Genomic DNA, 14,850 nt, shown 5'->3' on the forward strand with positions numbered 1-14,850 from the left:
CTAACAGCCAGCAAGAAACTACAAAAGCACTAAATTCTGCCAACAGCCAGATTGAATTTAAAACTGTATCCTCTCCCAGTCAAGCCTCGGAAGAAGCCATATCCCTGCCAACACCTTGACCGCAGTCTTGTGACCCTAAACAGAAGATCCAGCAAAGTCATGCCCAGACTCCCGACCCCTGAAAAGTGGGCAAGAAATATGTTACTTTAAGCTGCTAATTTGTACTAATATTGTTAGTCAGCAATAGTTAACTAACACACTGGTACTTTGACTTATCCAAATTGTAACCATTAAGCATATTTTAAGTAAAGTAAGATATGTGCACTGAAATTATTGGAATTCATTGTTCCTTTTCTTTGATCTTCCATCTTCTCAAGCCTGGCTGAGGGATTTAGGTGTATATTTAATAATAAATCAGTTATATTTATAATATTTTATAGCATTTTAAAGTTTACAGGTAATAGACTTTTGGTTGGTAAATGATAATTCAGTTTCCCACAGTTTGGTTTGACATGATTCTGCAGTTCAGAATGTATCAGACACATATCTAGGACTCCAAAGAGAGATATGGACCAGATATTTTTTTTAGATTTTATTTATTTATTTTGAGAGAGAGAAAAAGAGGGAGAGAGCAAGAGCAGGGAGGAGGAGGCAGAGGGAAAGGGAGAAGCAGACTCCCCGCTGAGCACAGAGCCCGATGTGGGACTCAATCCCAGGACCCTGGGATCATGACTTGAGTGCAAGGCAGATGCTTAACCGACTGAGCCACCCAGGCGCCCCTGGACCAGATATTTCGTTCAAATCCTTAGCATCTTCCAGATGGTAATTAGATCTATTAAAATGGATTAAGTCACTTGATCATCCGTAGAAGGTAAGACTATGGACAAGGCTCAGGAAAGAAACAATATTTAAGGGGCATACAGAAGAATCGGCAAAAGGGAAACCAAGTCAGAAAGGTAAAAAGAAATTTAAGAGAGAGTTTTGTCAGGGATGCCAAGAGTTTCAAGATAAAGAGCGTACCAAAAAAAAAAAAGGATAATGAAACCCGGGTTAATTGGGTTTAGGAATTAGGAAGTGATTGTTGATCTTAGTGAGATGGAATGGAAGTTGGGAATGAGAAGTAGAGGTAAATATTTACTTAGGTAATAGCTAAAGGGGAAGGTTGAATCAAAGGGTTTTCTTAAGACAGAAGAGACTTTCATGATTGTTACCATGAAGAGTTACTAAAAGAGAGCTTGTCAGTGTGGAAAAGGAAGGGGGTTACTGTACAAATGAGGTCCGGGATTTGGTGAGAGGTAACGGGTGGTGTGGACAGCATAAAGAATCAGCCTCAGATGGGTGAAGAACACCTTTCTTTCAGACTAGGAGGAAAGAAATGAGCCTGCATGTGGAATTAAAGACATCCAGAGGTGTGGACATGAGAAGTCAGGGAATTTATATGACTTTCGTTTTCCCACCTGCCTTGAGGAAGTGAGCAGGGCTGAGTAGGGGCTAAATGGGTACAACCACTGATGGGAATGAGAGTCTTGCTGAGTAGAGCGGAGTTTCTAAGAGGCGTTAAGACTCTCACCAAAGCTGAAAGCTGTCCCACTATGAAATCTCCCTTGGAGTTGAAGGTGAATGCATTTTGGTTTGTCCATTAACATGAGAAACCTGAACTTGGGAAATAACCTCATAGCCCAGCTTCCAAGGCTGTTACCAAGGCCATCCCTCTTGCACTCATATGAATTATTCTCACACCTCTTGACTGACAAACTAGGCTTTTGTTTTGTTTTGTTTTGTTTTTGTTTTAATTTAGCATAACAAAAGAAAAATGTAGGTTTTCAGGTTGAAAGTAAGGAATTCTACTTGTAGGACATACTCCTTATAGTGAGGTGACATGCACACCTTCCTCACTAGAAGGGGTAATACTTTTTCTTCTTCCCGTCAGCACTGTTTTCAGTCCCCACCTCTTTCTTCATCGGATTTGAGTGAAACAAGATCAGAATCATCCCTCATTTTTCTCTCTGGCTGGTTCTTCTGGAAACAGTGTATGCATGCATTACAACTCTTCAGAGGTAACTTGCTTTTTCTTCAGGAGAATCTAAAACCATAAAGCTGGAATTGTTTTCCATTTCATTTCTTAAATGGAATCTTAAATTTTTGCTCCTGGAGAAATGGTCTATAAAGAATGCATCCTCCATATCTACATCATCTATGAATAGATAGAACTCTGGCAGTAGCTACTACCGGAGTGAACATTCAGATCATCTAAAATTATTATAGCAGTTTATTCTTTCATTTAACCTAATGAGTACGTACTGCTCTGTGTCTGGTGCTGTCTAGGCTCCAAATAAGGACCTCCTGCTTTCAGGGAGCTAACATTCTTATGTGCATGTGATGGGGGGAGAAGAGGGAGAGTGAAGCTGAAAATAAACAACTGAACAAATATGTTTAAAAAAGATTTAGCCGATAGTGATAAGTGGTGAGTATGAGCAAAATAACAGAGATGTGATATCTGTTATATATTGTAGATATGATAATGACTGGGAAGAGGCTGGCTTTAGACATACAGAATATGCAGAATTCGGAAGATTATCAGATTGCAACCAGACAGCTCAACAATCTGCAATTACCTTGGCAAGAACGGAAGTGGTGTAAGACCTGCCGTATATATATTTTTGGAAAGCTTAATCTAAACCAGAGGAGAGGAACCCAGAGACCCGGCTCTGACATCAGCTGTCCATCCTTTCTTCAGCCAAAAAGAAAAAAAAAAAAAAAGAAATGCCTGAAAGCCAGAAAAGCCTTACAGATGAGAAAAATTATTTTTTAGTTGTCCAGTCTTTTGTAAATAAATAGTCCTGTTAGTATATTGGTGTTGAGGCTCTCACCTGTTACTAATCCTTTGTCTTACATTTTTAAACAGCTGATTATATAATGTTAATGACACACACATTGCCACTCTCTCTCTCTCTGATCTTCACATGGATGGCCTCAGACCTCCATCTTTCTTTTCTTTTGCTTAGGCTTTGGGTTCTGGACTTACTTTAACTACATTCAGACTCTGGAAAAATGGAGGTTTCTGAGGTTACATTGGAAAGATCTTTGACTGACAGGCTCCCTTCGGCCACAAGGAATTGCAAGAGTGGAATAAAAAATGTGGATTTAGCTCAAACTCTGGCAGCTTTTTTTCCACCTGAGAAACGGAATCTGGCTGCGGCTAGCCCCGGGGAATGTAAATAGAACCTTACCTGTAATTAACCCAGGGCTTCTCCTGTTCTCGATGCAAATGGAGTTATAATTGTATTTCCTTTAGTGGAATAGAAAGCCTGGATTTCCGAGGGGAGCTGGCAGTGGAATAGAGGACAAAATTTCTAACTATGACAGCTCCCTCCTATCTCCTTCTAGAAAACCTGAAAGATAATAAAACTGGAGTTGCATTTGATGTAAGACATATGGCAATTACTATAAATAATATTATCACCCGGGGTCTGCAATGGTTTTGTCAGTGAGGTGCAATTTCACATATTGTCTGCGATAAAATCCCCGTTTTGGTTATTGATAGCAATGCCTTTCTAAAATGGTGTAGGTGTTTTGTGACAGCTGCAAAGTTCCTGCCTCATATCCAGGTAATTGGGTTGAGAATAAGGCCTGCATGTTAAAACCTGACGATGTGAGAGGTGGAGAAAGCCCAGGGAATACTGTGAATATTTTGGTAGTTATTAACTGGCTAAAAGGGAAGCCTTTGCTAGTCAGTTCTTCTGAAGCAATGCTGAAGGGGGAAAAAAAAAAGAAAGAAAGCAAGAAAGACAGCCCCCTTTGAAAGCTTCTGTGGAGTCTTCAGTCAAAATTTGGAAATTTGGAGCTAATCAATCGTATCATGAATCTGTACTTAATATTTTTAAGGCTGTATACAGTATCCACAAATTAGACTATAATTACTTTCATTTTATGCTACTATTGATTGTTTCATCAGATTTTACTCCGCTTAATTGCTGATTTAATAGAAATTACTTCAGCGTCATAAGTATGTACGTGTGTAATAAACGCTTTTATTTATTGGTCATGGGAAAAATTGGTTCTATAGGATGTTATCCTGAGCAAGCTGTATATATTCAATTTTATAGCTGCTTCCAGGGAGCCAAATATTGAAGACACTAACAGCATGTTAAAATGAACTACTCTAAATCATTTTTTGGAAATACGTGGGAAATAAATAACAAATAGCAATGGTATGTCAAAGTGATTTTATTGTTTAGATTAATAAAAGGAAACTAATACAATGACCGGATAGGGGAAAAATCAGATTATGGGTTTTTTTTTTAACGTCCTCTGTTGTGCAGAATTCGTTTTTTAAAAATCCCACCAAAGACCCATAAAACAGTGAGCTCTATTCAGAAGTTATTATTTAGGCACAAATCATCACTAGTGGCAATATATTCAGTGAGTGTGGCATTATATACTTGTGGTGAATTGAATAAATATGTATATATAAAGGTATAGGTTGGCAAGTTAATTATGCTGTGAAGTGCTAAATAACTAGAAGTAATGGTAATAATTTGGGAATAAAATTGGTGTTCTATTAGTTGGTTATTATGATTAAAATTCCTTAGTTAATTCTTTTTTTGTTTTGTTTTGTTTTTTGGAAAGGGGAAATTGCCCAGATGTCAAAAAAAATGGAATTGTAAAGTTAGCACAAAACTAAAGACCTTTGGCCTTAGCATTTTATAGCAAAACATTTGGGATTTGTATAAAAGACCTATAGCAAGGTGGTAATTCAAATCATTTTGATGCAATTTCATTCAAGAATTATTATTATTATTAAATACCTGAAAAGTTCAGACCCTAGAAATATAGCCATGAACAAAATTAAGCACTACTCGCATGAGCTTTCTAGATCCTAGGAATACAGCTGTGAACAAAATTAAGTTCTACTCTCATGAGCTTATACTTACTAGGTATAGATTCTGTGCTAGACCCTGTAGAACATCTAAGGTATAATTGAGGATATCTTGTTGAAGTATTATACCAATTTCTCACCAGACCTAGTTGAGATTCTGAGTGGTCATTTGTTGGTACAGGAAACATAACCAGACTAATGTGACTCCTCCCCTTGGTGAATTACCACTAGAGATTACCCCAGGTGGAGTTGTGGCACTAAGTAATCTTTAATTGTAGCAAATAAGATAATCACGGGGAGTAATTTCCAAAGCCGTGACTCCCTGAGGAGGGGTGAGCAAGTTCTTTTTATTTGGGGTTTAGGATGAATGTTTAGAAAGGGGAGCTTTGTCATCACATGTAAAGGCGGGCATGAGGTTGCGCCTAGACAGGCTTCGAAGGTTATGTTAAAGAAGCTTGTGCTCTTCCTAAGATGGAGACTTTAACATTATAATGAGGCAGAGGTAACTGTTGAACAATTTTTTTTGGCTCATCTGCATAGTCATTGACTTGGTGGCCAAGCTCAAGCTGGGGTTTTTTAGTTTTTGTTTTTTTTAAGATTTTATTCATTTATTTGACAGAAAGAGGGAGAGAGAGCAAAAGCAGGGGGAGGAGCAGGAGAAGCAGACTCCTCGCTGAGCAGGGAACCTTAAGTGGGACTTGATCCCAGGACTCCGGGATCATGACCTGAGCCAAAGGCAGACGCTTAACCAACTGAGCCACCCAGGTGTCCACTCAAGATGGTTTAAACTGGCTTAGGCTGGCTAGTTCTTGGTTGGCCAGTAGGTAGTCTAGGGTTATTCTGTGGTCTAAGACCATTCAGGCTAAGGAATGCAGGGCCTTGCTTGTTCATAGGCTGGACCCATATCAGTTGACCCTGAGTCCAGGCTTCTGCAGAGACAGGTAGTGCATTTGTTAGTGGGATCTGAAAAGAAGCGATAGACAAAGAGAAACAGTTCTCTGAAAAGCAAGCTTTAAATTTTCTGCTAGTCTTAACCTCATCAACCCTATTGGGCATGGTTTCAGAAAGAACCAGGAATTGGTGGTTCCTGTCTGACTTTCCAACAAGCACATGGAACTCTTCTCTAGTGTAACAGAAAGATTATCTTCTGTGGAGATAAAAAACTTTCTTAATTTTTCAAAAGAAAAATAAGAGACAGCCCACCTCTAGTTGGGTTGAAAAATTTTTACATATTTGTTTGCTCACTGTATTTTTTTATAAGTTGTTCTTTGACTGTTTTCTCGGGGTCTTAGTATTTTCACATTTGAAGTTCATTATATAATTAAGATATTATGTCTTTGTCATATGTACTATAAATAGTGTCCCCATCTATCAGTCTATTTTTTGGTACACAGCTCTTTAAAGCAAATGTCTGATTTATTGTCTTTTATTTGAAGCAACAGATCTTTTCTTAAAGAACCAAACTTGTAGTTTATTTGGTTGTTCATACCTTAAAATACAGTAAGGAAAAGATATACACCAAAAATAATGGCATTTTTCTTCTTGTTAATGAGCCTTTCCCCTTGGAGAAAAGTTCACTAGCAATTTTCATTGAAGGATGTTCTTTCTTGAGACATTTTGTGCATGTATTATTGGAATTTGAGAGGAAGGAATCCTTTCTATGGAGTAGTTCCCTTTGTGGGCGTCAACCCTTAATTTAGAGAACATTATTATACGGTAGTTAAATAGTGTTTGTGAGGTTGCCCAAATGGGAGTAAATCTGGGAGATTTATTTTCAATTTTATAATCACTTAGCTTTTGAATTGCATTAATTGTTGCATTCCCGATAATGAATTAAACATACTGAAGATTTTTCTCAGGCCCATAGCAGAGGTTATTTGGTGATGTAGTGGAAAGAACATTGGATTTTGTACCAGAAGATGTGGTTTTCACCACAAATGAGGACATGGACTAGATGATTCCAAGGTCCTTTTAGGAATGTGTGATTCTGGGGCCCCTGGGTGGCTCAGTTGTTAAGCATCTGCTTTCAGCTCAGGTCATGATCCCAGGGTCCTGGGATCGAGCCCCACGTTGGGCTCCCTGCTCGGCGGGAGGCCTGCTTCTCCCTCTCCCACGCCCCCTGCTTGTGTTCCCTCTCTTGCTGTGTCTCTCTCTGTCAAATAAATAAATAAAATCTTAAAAAAAAAAAAAAAAGGCATGTGTGATTCTATGACCACTGGAAAATTCTCCCCCTTTTTAATAGAAGTTATTTTCCTCTTTTTTCTTCTCTTCCTTTCTAGGTTTAGAAAGTTCAAGAATTCAGTTGTACATGTTGAGTCTTAGATATCTGAGTTAGCTCTTATGAAAAACTTAAAATGAAGATGCACATTTGGAAGTTGTAAGCAAGCAAATATTATTTAAAGCCATGGAAATAGACAACATAAGAAACACATGAAACCAGAAGAATTCAGGATGAAACTGGAAAGATTATATATATATATTATATATATATAATATAATATAAATAATATATATATTATATATAATATAATAATATAATGGTTCTGTAGAAGAGGAACTGGCAAAGGAGACAGGGAATCATGTCCAAGAATTAAAGATGCCATTTGGTTGTCTTGTTAGATGCAGAATTAAGACATAGCTAGTGTCGAGAAATTAGCACAGATAAATTAAAATAACAAAGAAGTATAGTCTAAAAAGAGACAATAAACGAGGTATTGGAAGGTCCGTGTAGTATACCTTATTGATATAATTATTGTTTGAATTCCTATGTAATTTAGGATTTTGAAGAAAGAAGCCTCTTACCCAGTTGTAAAGGGAGGAAGGGGGAAAAAAGGAAAGGGAATCAGGAAGGTCTTCATGAAAGAGGAAATAATTAATCTAGGCTAAGAAGGATAATGGGAGAAGCCAAAGGTGAAGATATTCTAGATCGCAGAAAAAAAACTAAGCCAAAGTAGGAAAAGCGTATAAATTGGGTACGTTCAGAAAGCAACATAGGGCAGAGCAGGCTATAGCCAGTCTTACCCAAGTGAATTCAAGGCTGAAGAGGGACAGGTAGGTAGGGTCCTATTATGAAGAGCCTTAAATGCCATTTAAGTAACTTATTCATAATCAGTCAGGTGATTGGAAGTTACCGAATGAATCTGAAATAGAGAAATTGATTCTAGATAACCATTTTAAATAGAAATTTAAAAATCATAGAAGTAGAAAAATATAAATAAATAAATATACAAAATAATTTCGAACTTTTTATTAAACACGATGAACTAACACTTGAACACATTCAGACTCAGAGAGCTTCCTTTGATTAGAAACAGAGGTGTGAGTAGAAGACACAAGACTAGACAGGAAATTGTCCCCTTGTTTTCAAGGTCATTCCCATATTCCATCATCAGTTCCCAGGCATCCCCAAGAAATAGGAAATCCCCCAAATTCAATCCAGTGTGTATTCTTCCAGGAAGGAGAATATACATCCTCGGACTGAACACCAACTAGCTTCTCCTTTGTCTTTATTGATGGAAGGATTTTAAGACAGAATAAATCTGAGTGGCATAGGAGAAAAAGGCAAGCAGTTCTCAAATTCCTAAGACCCCAACCAGTGTTCCAACCTTCATTCAACAAATACCTCTCAACCACCTTCTAAGTGCCAGATACTTAGAAAATCAGCCTCATCCCTTATTGACAGCCAACAGATAGAATAAATTTAGATGGTTCTCAGGATCATCTGATTTTTTTTCTCCTCTGATTTACATGAACAGTAACAGTTATCCACATGATTCATTCCCTTCAAGTAAGGCCCATGAAGGGCTAAGGCTGATTCTGACCAGAATGGAAGGTTAACAGCCTATTTCATCTCTCATCAGTTCCCCTTACTGTCTATCCCTCAGTCTGTGTCACATGTCAGTGTGGAAAGAAGGGATGGAGTCAGAGAAACAATTCAACATTGGTGGATTTCTTTAGGCCAAAGATGAGGGCCTCAATGAGGGAGTGACAGCAGAATTAGATACAGAACAGTCAGATGTAAAGCTATTTCAGAGTGAGAATCAATAGGACTTTGCTACCCACTGAAGGTAGAAGGTCAGAGAGAATAAAGACTAAAAATGGACTCAGAGGTCACAATCCAAATTGGGACAGGAAAAGGAGAAGCAGAGCCTGTGCCGGGGTGGGGGAGGGGCATGTTGGTAGGATAGAAAGGGGAGATATAAAATAAAAGGCTTATTTGGGATACATTCATTGAAGATGCCATGTTGAGATTTTTGGTAGATAATTAATATCACCTACCTCTTCAGGGAATGGTCTGGGCTGGAGAATATACGTCTCCATTGGAGTGGTTAATCAAAGCCAAAAGGAAAGATAAGATCACAACAGAAGTCCTAAGTTGGCCTTGAGGGTGGTTTTTGGTTTTTGCTTGTCATTTCTTTTTGATTGTTGTTTTTGATGTTTGATAATGCAAGCTTTTCTGAAAAAACGAAATTTTACAAATCAAACACTAGAAAATAATGGGACTTATGGGGGAAATAAAGATAAGGCAGAGAACTCAAAACCCAGAAGTTAATAACCAGAACATTAATAAAAACAACAAAAATCTCAAAAATTACCAGCACAGTTAAAAATCATGTTAAATTCACAATTGTGTGTGGGAGAGAGAACATTTAAGTTCTACTCTCTTAGCAAATTTCAAATATATAATAAAGTGTTATTAACTATAGTCACTATGTTTTACTTTATTGTAAACCTTACTGATCTTATAGATGAAAGTTTATACCCTCTTACCAACCTCTCCCTATTTCCCCAACACTCTCCCACTCTGGTGCAATCACTTTTCTACCTCTGTTTCTGAGTTTGACTTCTTTTTTTAAAGATTTTATATATTAGTGATACCATGCAATATTTATGTTTCTCTGGTTTCTTTCACTTAATAATGCCTTCAAGGTCCCCGTTGTCACAAATAGCAGAATTTCCTTCTTATCTGTTGATGAACACTTAAATAACTTGGCTATTGTGAAAAATATTACATTGAACATGGGAATACAGATATCTCTTTGATATCTTGTTTTTATTTCTTTTGGCAATATACTCAGAAGTAGGATTGCTGGGTCATATGGTAGTTCTATTTTTAATTTTTTGAGGAATCTCCATACTGATTTCCATAGTGGCTGTACCAGTTTGCATTCTCAGCAACAGTGCACCAAGGATACCCTTCCCTCCACATCTTCACCAACACTTGCTGTGTCTTGTCTTTTTGATGAAAGCCATTCCAACAGGTATGAGGTGACATCTTGTGGTTTTGTTTTGCATTTCCCTGATGATTAGTGATGTTGAGCACCTTTTCATGTAGCTGTTGGTCATCTGTAGGTCTTCTTTGGAAAAATGTTTATTCAGTTCCTCTGCTCATTTTTTAATTGGGTTGTTTGTTTTTTGGTTATTGGATTGTATGAGTTCCTTACATATGGGATATTAACCCCTGCTCAGCTATATGATGTGCAGACATTTTCCATTCATGGTTTAAAACCATGTTAAATTCCCAATAAATTTTTTAAAAAGAAAATGATGGATCGTTTGATGCCAGATAGTGTAAGGAAGAGTTGAGGCTGCTGAGTTGTAGAAGAAAGAGCAAATGCACTAATTAAGGTAAACACCCAATAAGCATTTCTAAGACAGAGTGCAGGCAAACTTAAAGGAAGAACAGGGAATGAATGTGTTCAGCTAATAACCACACATTGTGCTCAGCTGTTATTGGTAAGATGATGAGAAAAACCAATATAAAACCACCATGAACCTGTACCTGATACTAATGTCAGTCCCCATTACCAGAGGAGCACATAAAAGAAACAGGCTTTTGTTTTCCTTTGACCCTATATGACCAATAATATTTATGTGTATAATTCATTGCTCTCAGTAAAAGGCCCCTGGAGAGATCAAAACTGACTGTACTCCAATTTGAATGCCTTTAGGACTAAGGTATTCAGTATCCATTTCCCACAGGCTCCACCACTCCCTATTGCCTTATACCCCTTCATCTCCCATCCATTTCATGCATTTATATTTCCTTCCTTGTCTCTGCTACATTTTTTAAAAGATTTATTTATTCATTTGAGAGAGAGAGAGGGAGCGCACACACGCAGGCGCGTAAGTGGGGGGAGGGGCAGAGGGAGAGAGAATCCCCAAGCAGATTCCCCACTGAGTGTGGAGCCCTGCTCAGAGCTCAATCCCAGGACCCCAAGATCATGACCTGAGCCAAAGTCAAGAGTTGGCCGCTCAAGCGACTGAGCCAATGAGCCTGAGCATTTTTTATTTCCAGGCCCTTTTGTTGAGAAGAAAAGAACTTAGGGGTAAAGCTCCCATTTCAGGGCAGGCCAGGAACTAAAAGAGGTAGATGGAACATCAGGAGAAAATGTTGGGTCTAAAACCAGAGGAGGAGAGGATTTCAGAAAAGTAGTCACGATTATAAGATGCTGTGGGGAGGTCCTAAGAGATCCTTGGATGGATCGAGTAGTATAGCAATGGTAACTCTAAGAGCAGTCAGTGTTTGTGTAGTGTGGTAGGGGCAGTCAGGCTGCCACACCAGGGAAAGGGGACTGTGGAGAAGGATGGAGGGAGGGAATGTCATCTACTCTCTCGAAAGGTCTGATAAGGAAAGAAAGGAGAGAGGAGCACTATGTTTACAGGAGGACACGTTGAGAGAATTCTCTTGGTACGAATAGCAACTCTTGATGATGATATTTTCAGACTGAGGAGAAGTAGCTGCTGGGGAGGGAAAGGGAAATATTTGAAGATGAGAGCGCAAGAGCAAGACTCAGGGGAGCAACTCTCCAGACCTCTGTTCCATTACGTGGTTCACTAGACAAGCATGCACTCATCTTGGCTTCATTTCGAGCTCCTTGACTGGACGTGTGATTTCTGGCAATATATTTACAGATTCTCCCCTGCCCCCCTCCTCACCGCCCCTCCCCGCACAACTGCTCTGTGTAGTTCCTTTGTAAAGATACCTGAGCTGTGGTGGTATCTACCAGAGAAGACATCCACTGGCAGTGGAACAATGAGGACTCTACGCAGACCGCGTCCTCTGTGACAGCCCTGAAGGTGCTTAGCAGATATTCAGGATGAGTGGACCCCCCTTTATTGCTGAAATATCGCCTGTCTCATTATGCTTAACATTTCAAACATTATTAATTTTTAATTATTTACATTTAATTATCTGCTTTACTTAAGCATCTAAATTCCACAGCTAATGTTCTCGATGAAATATTTACTAAACAATCAACCCTCTTGGATTCCACGGAGCTGAATGTTTTCAATTTGCAGTAAACCTTTCCAGGAGGCCTCCTTCGCACCCCAGTGTTCTGGAGGTAGCTGCACGCCCAGCGCTTAGGGCTTCAGCTGCAGCATCCATGCTGTCTCAGGACACTCTGTCACCTCCAATGGGATGGACTGCCCTGCTCCACATTAGTGTTAGCGGGTTGGGTGCCGTTGGGACACTCACACCATCTCCCTTCTCATTTCTCTTCTGTTAGGGCTGGAAACACATTAACAAGGAGCCAGTTCTGGTGATAGAAAAGCGAAACAACTTTATTTGTGGTCAAAAGGTAGAGGCATGATGAAAACTAATCATAGCTCTCACAAGAGGTGGTCACTCACACAAACTGATCAGCCAGGCAGTTTTTCCGTGGCGAAATCAGGACCCACTGTCGATGAGAATGTCATTTTCAGAACAAAGGCCAAGGGAAACAGCCTTACCCATCTTAGCATCCCTGACACATACCCCATAACTCCATCATCCTTTGTGCAGAAGGTCGACAAAAGGTGCACTGGCTTCAGTTGGTTTTCCAGGACCGAAGATAGAAGGAATGATGCTAATCTACTTACGTGCGCCGGTGGGGCCTCCCTTGGTACCACTTACACGATCACAGGGAGGGTTGATTTTGTGGTGTATACAGCACAGTGGTTAAGAGTGGGGATATGAATTAGACATTCATCCCACAGGTATTTACTGATCACCTGCTCTGTGCCAGGCACTGTGCTAGGCACCAAAGAGATAAGCAGACAAGACAGATAGGGTGGCTACCTTCATGGAACTTACAGTAAATATAAGATGCCAGGATTGGAGTCATGACTGTCACCTACTAGTTGAATGACTTTGGATAAGTTAATTAACCTCTCCAGGCCTTAATATCCTACCTGGAAAATGAGAATAATCAGAGTACCGCCCTCATAGGGTAGCTGTGATGAGTCTTTAATTATTTATATGCAAATCTATGTAAAACTCAGACATATTAAGACCAACCCCTAGGCTGGCTTCACTGGGTCGTTATGGCTTAGTTATGCATGTATAGTTTCACTAAAGACTTGCATTTGAGGCATTTAACAAAATTAGCATTTTAATTATGAGTATTAAATTAAAACTATCATTCCTGGACACAGTTTAGTTTAAGTAACAGTTGGAGTCAAGATACAGAGGATGTGGCTACAGTGACCAGATGTTAGAGAGGACAGACTTCTGAGTTTGGGTAATGGGTCAGACACATTAGTATCATACCTGGCCTGAAATAAATGCTCAGTAAATGCTAGTTGTTGTTAGTATTATATGATTATTGGGCCCTGAGGCCTTCGTAAGTAAATAAGACTAACTTAATGGAGCACAAGTGTGGTTCTTATACGTTATCAAATAATTAATAAATGTTAGCTCACCCACACCTATGAACACACACACTAGTCTGCATCTTTATGACAGGCTATTTCAAGCATGTATGAAATGGAAAGGACCTTAGGAATGATGTAATCTGGCTTCCTCGGGATGATGGAACTTGGGGTCTGGAGAAGTAAAATAACTTGCCCAAGTCTCACAGTGAGTAGTAAACTGGGAACTAAAATCTGCTCTTTTGCCCCAGCTGGTAAAGGTCTGCTGTACCCCACAACTGCCTCTTCTCACTGCTTCATCTCCTATCCAACAATGAGGATGAGTAATATCCACCCAACAGGGCAGACTGCAAACATCTTGCCCTTTGGTGCCAAACTAAGTTACAAGATTTGGAGCGCAGCGATTTTGCCTTTTCCTCGCTCCTCACCTTTCTGCCACCTATGTGGGCTCATAATGAAAATAAAGCCCAAACCCAACAATTGTAAGACTGGCAATCATCTCTGGTCAGCCATCACTGGACGGCTGTGGCGTGGTTGTGCTTGTATGGATTCGTTGAAAACTTCTGTTTGGAGTCTCACAAAAATTAGCATTTTAATTGTGGGTATTAAATAAAAATTGGCTTTACTGGACACCACTCTAGTTAAGTAGCAGTTGGAGACAAAATATGGAAGATGTGGCTGTGGTGACCAAATGTCAGGAATGACAACTCTGTGGGTTAGACATTTTGTCATCACACGGGCCTCTTAATACTACCTTTGTTCATTCTTAAATAGCCAGCTCTGTGCTCGGCTGTTGGCACTGAACACAGAACACACAACACTCAGGCACGTTAGTAGGCAGCTTCTTCTAAAATGGACCTGGATTTATCTTTGTATCCCATAATTTCCTATGCTGAGGAGTTCACATGACTGCCACCATAATAGGCTCTGTCTTCATTGACTTTTCCTGTGAGGGGATGCACAGAGTTCTGCTTGAACCCCACACATTGAATTAAGAGAACTGGTTGCTGTCCTCACTCTCTGTAGCCGATTGAATAGTGGCTCCCAAAAAGACATGTCCACTTCCTAATCCGTGGAACCTGTCAATGTGACTTTCTTTGGAAAAGGGGTCATTGTAGATGTAATTAAGGATCTTGAGATGAGATCATTCTGGGTGACGTGGGTGAGCCCCACATCCAATTTCAAGCGTCCTAGGAATTCCAGAGCCACCCGAAGCTGGAAGAAGCAAGAAATGACCCTCTCTTCAGAGTCTTTGGAGGAAGTGCTGCCCTGCTGACAACTTGATTTCAGGCTTCTAGTCTCCAGAACTGTGAGAGAATAAATTTCTCTTGTTTTAA

The 14,850-nt window shown here is 39.5% G+C and overlaps 1 protein-coding gene and 1 long non-coding RNA gene across 2 annotated transcripts in view; both read left to right on the forward strand.

Moving 5' to 3' along the window:
• The window catches only part of ST6GALNAC5 (ST6 N-acetylgalactosaminide alpha-2,6-sialyltransferase 5), a 155,265-nt gene that overhangs the window by 41,943 nt on the left and 98,472 nt on the right, over nucleotides 1–14,850 (forward strand). The gene's annotated exons all lie outside the window — the stretch shown is intronic.
• On the forward strand, nucleotides 1,114–3,779 carry LOC145721297 (uncharacterized). The gene is made up of 2 exons (XR_014144923.1): nucleotides 1,114–2,057; nucleotides 2,514–3,779. It is a non-coding gene; the product is annotated as an uncharacterized LOC145721297 (long non-coding RNA).

The sequence above is a fragment of the Leptonychotes weddellii genome, chromosome 4 (genome assembly GCF_054177405.1).
Source record: "Leptonychotes weddellii isolate Sample4059 chromosome 4, ASM5417740v2, whole genome shotgun sequence".
In the NCBI taxonomy this organism is placed as follows: domain Eukaryota; kingdom Metazoa; phylum Chordata; class Mammalia; order Carnivora; family Phocidae; genus Leptonychotes; species Leptonychotes weddellii.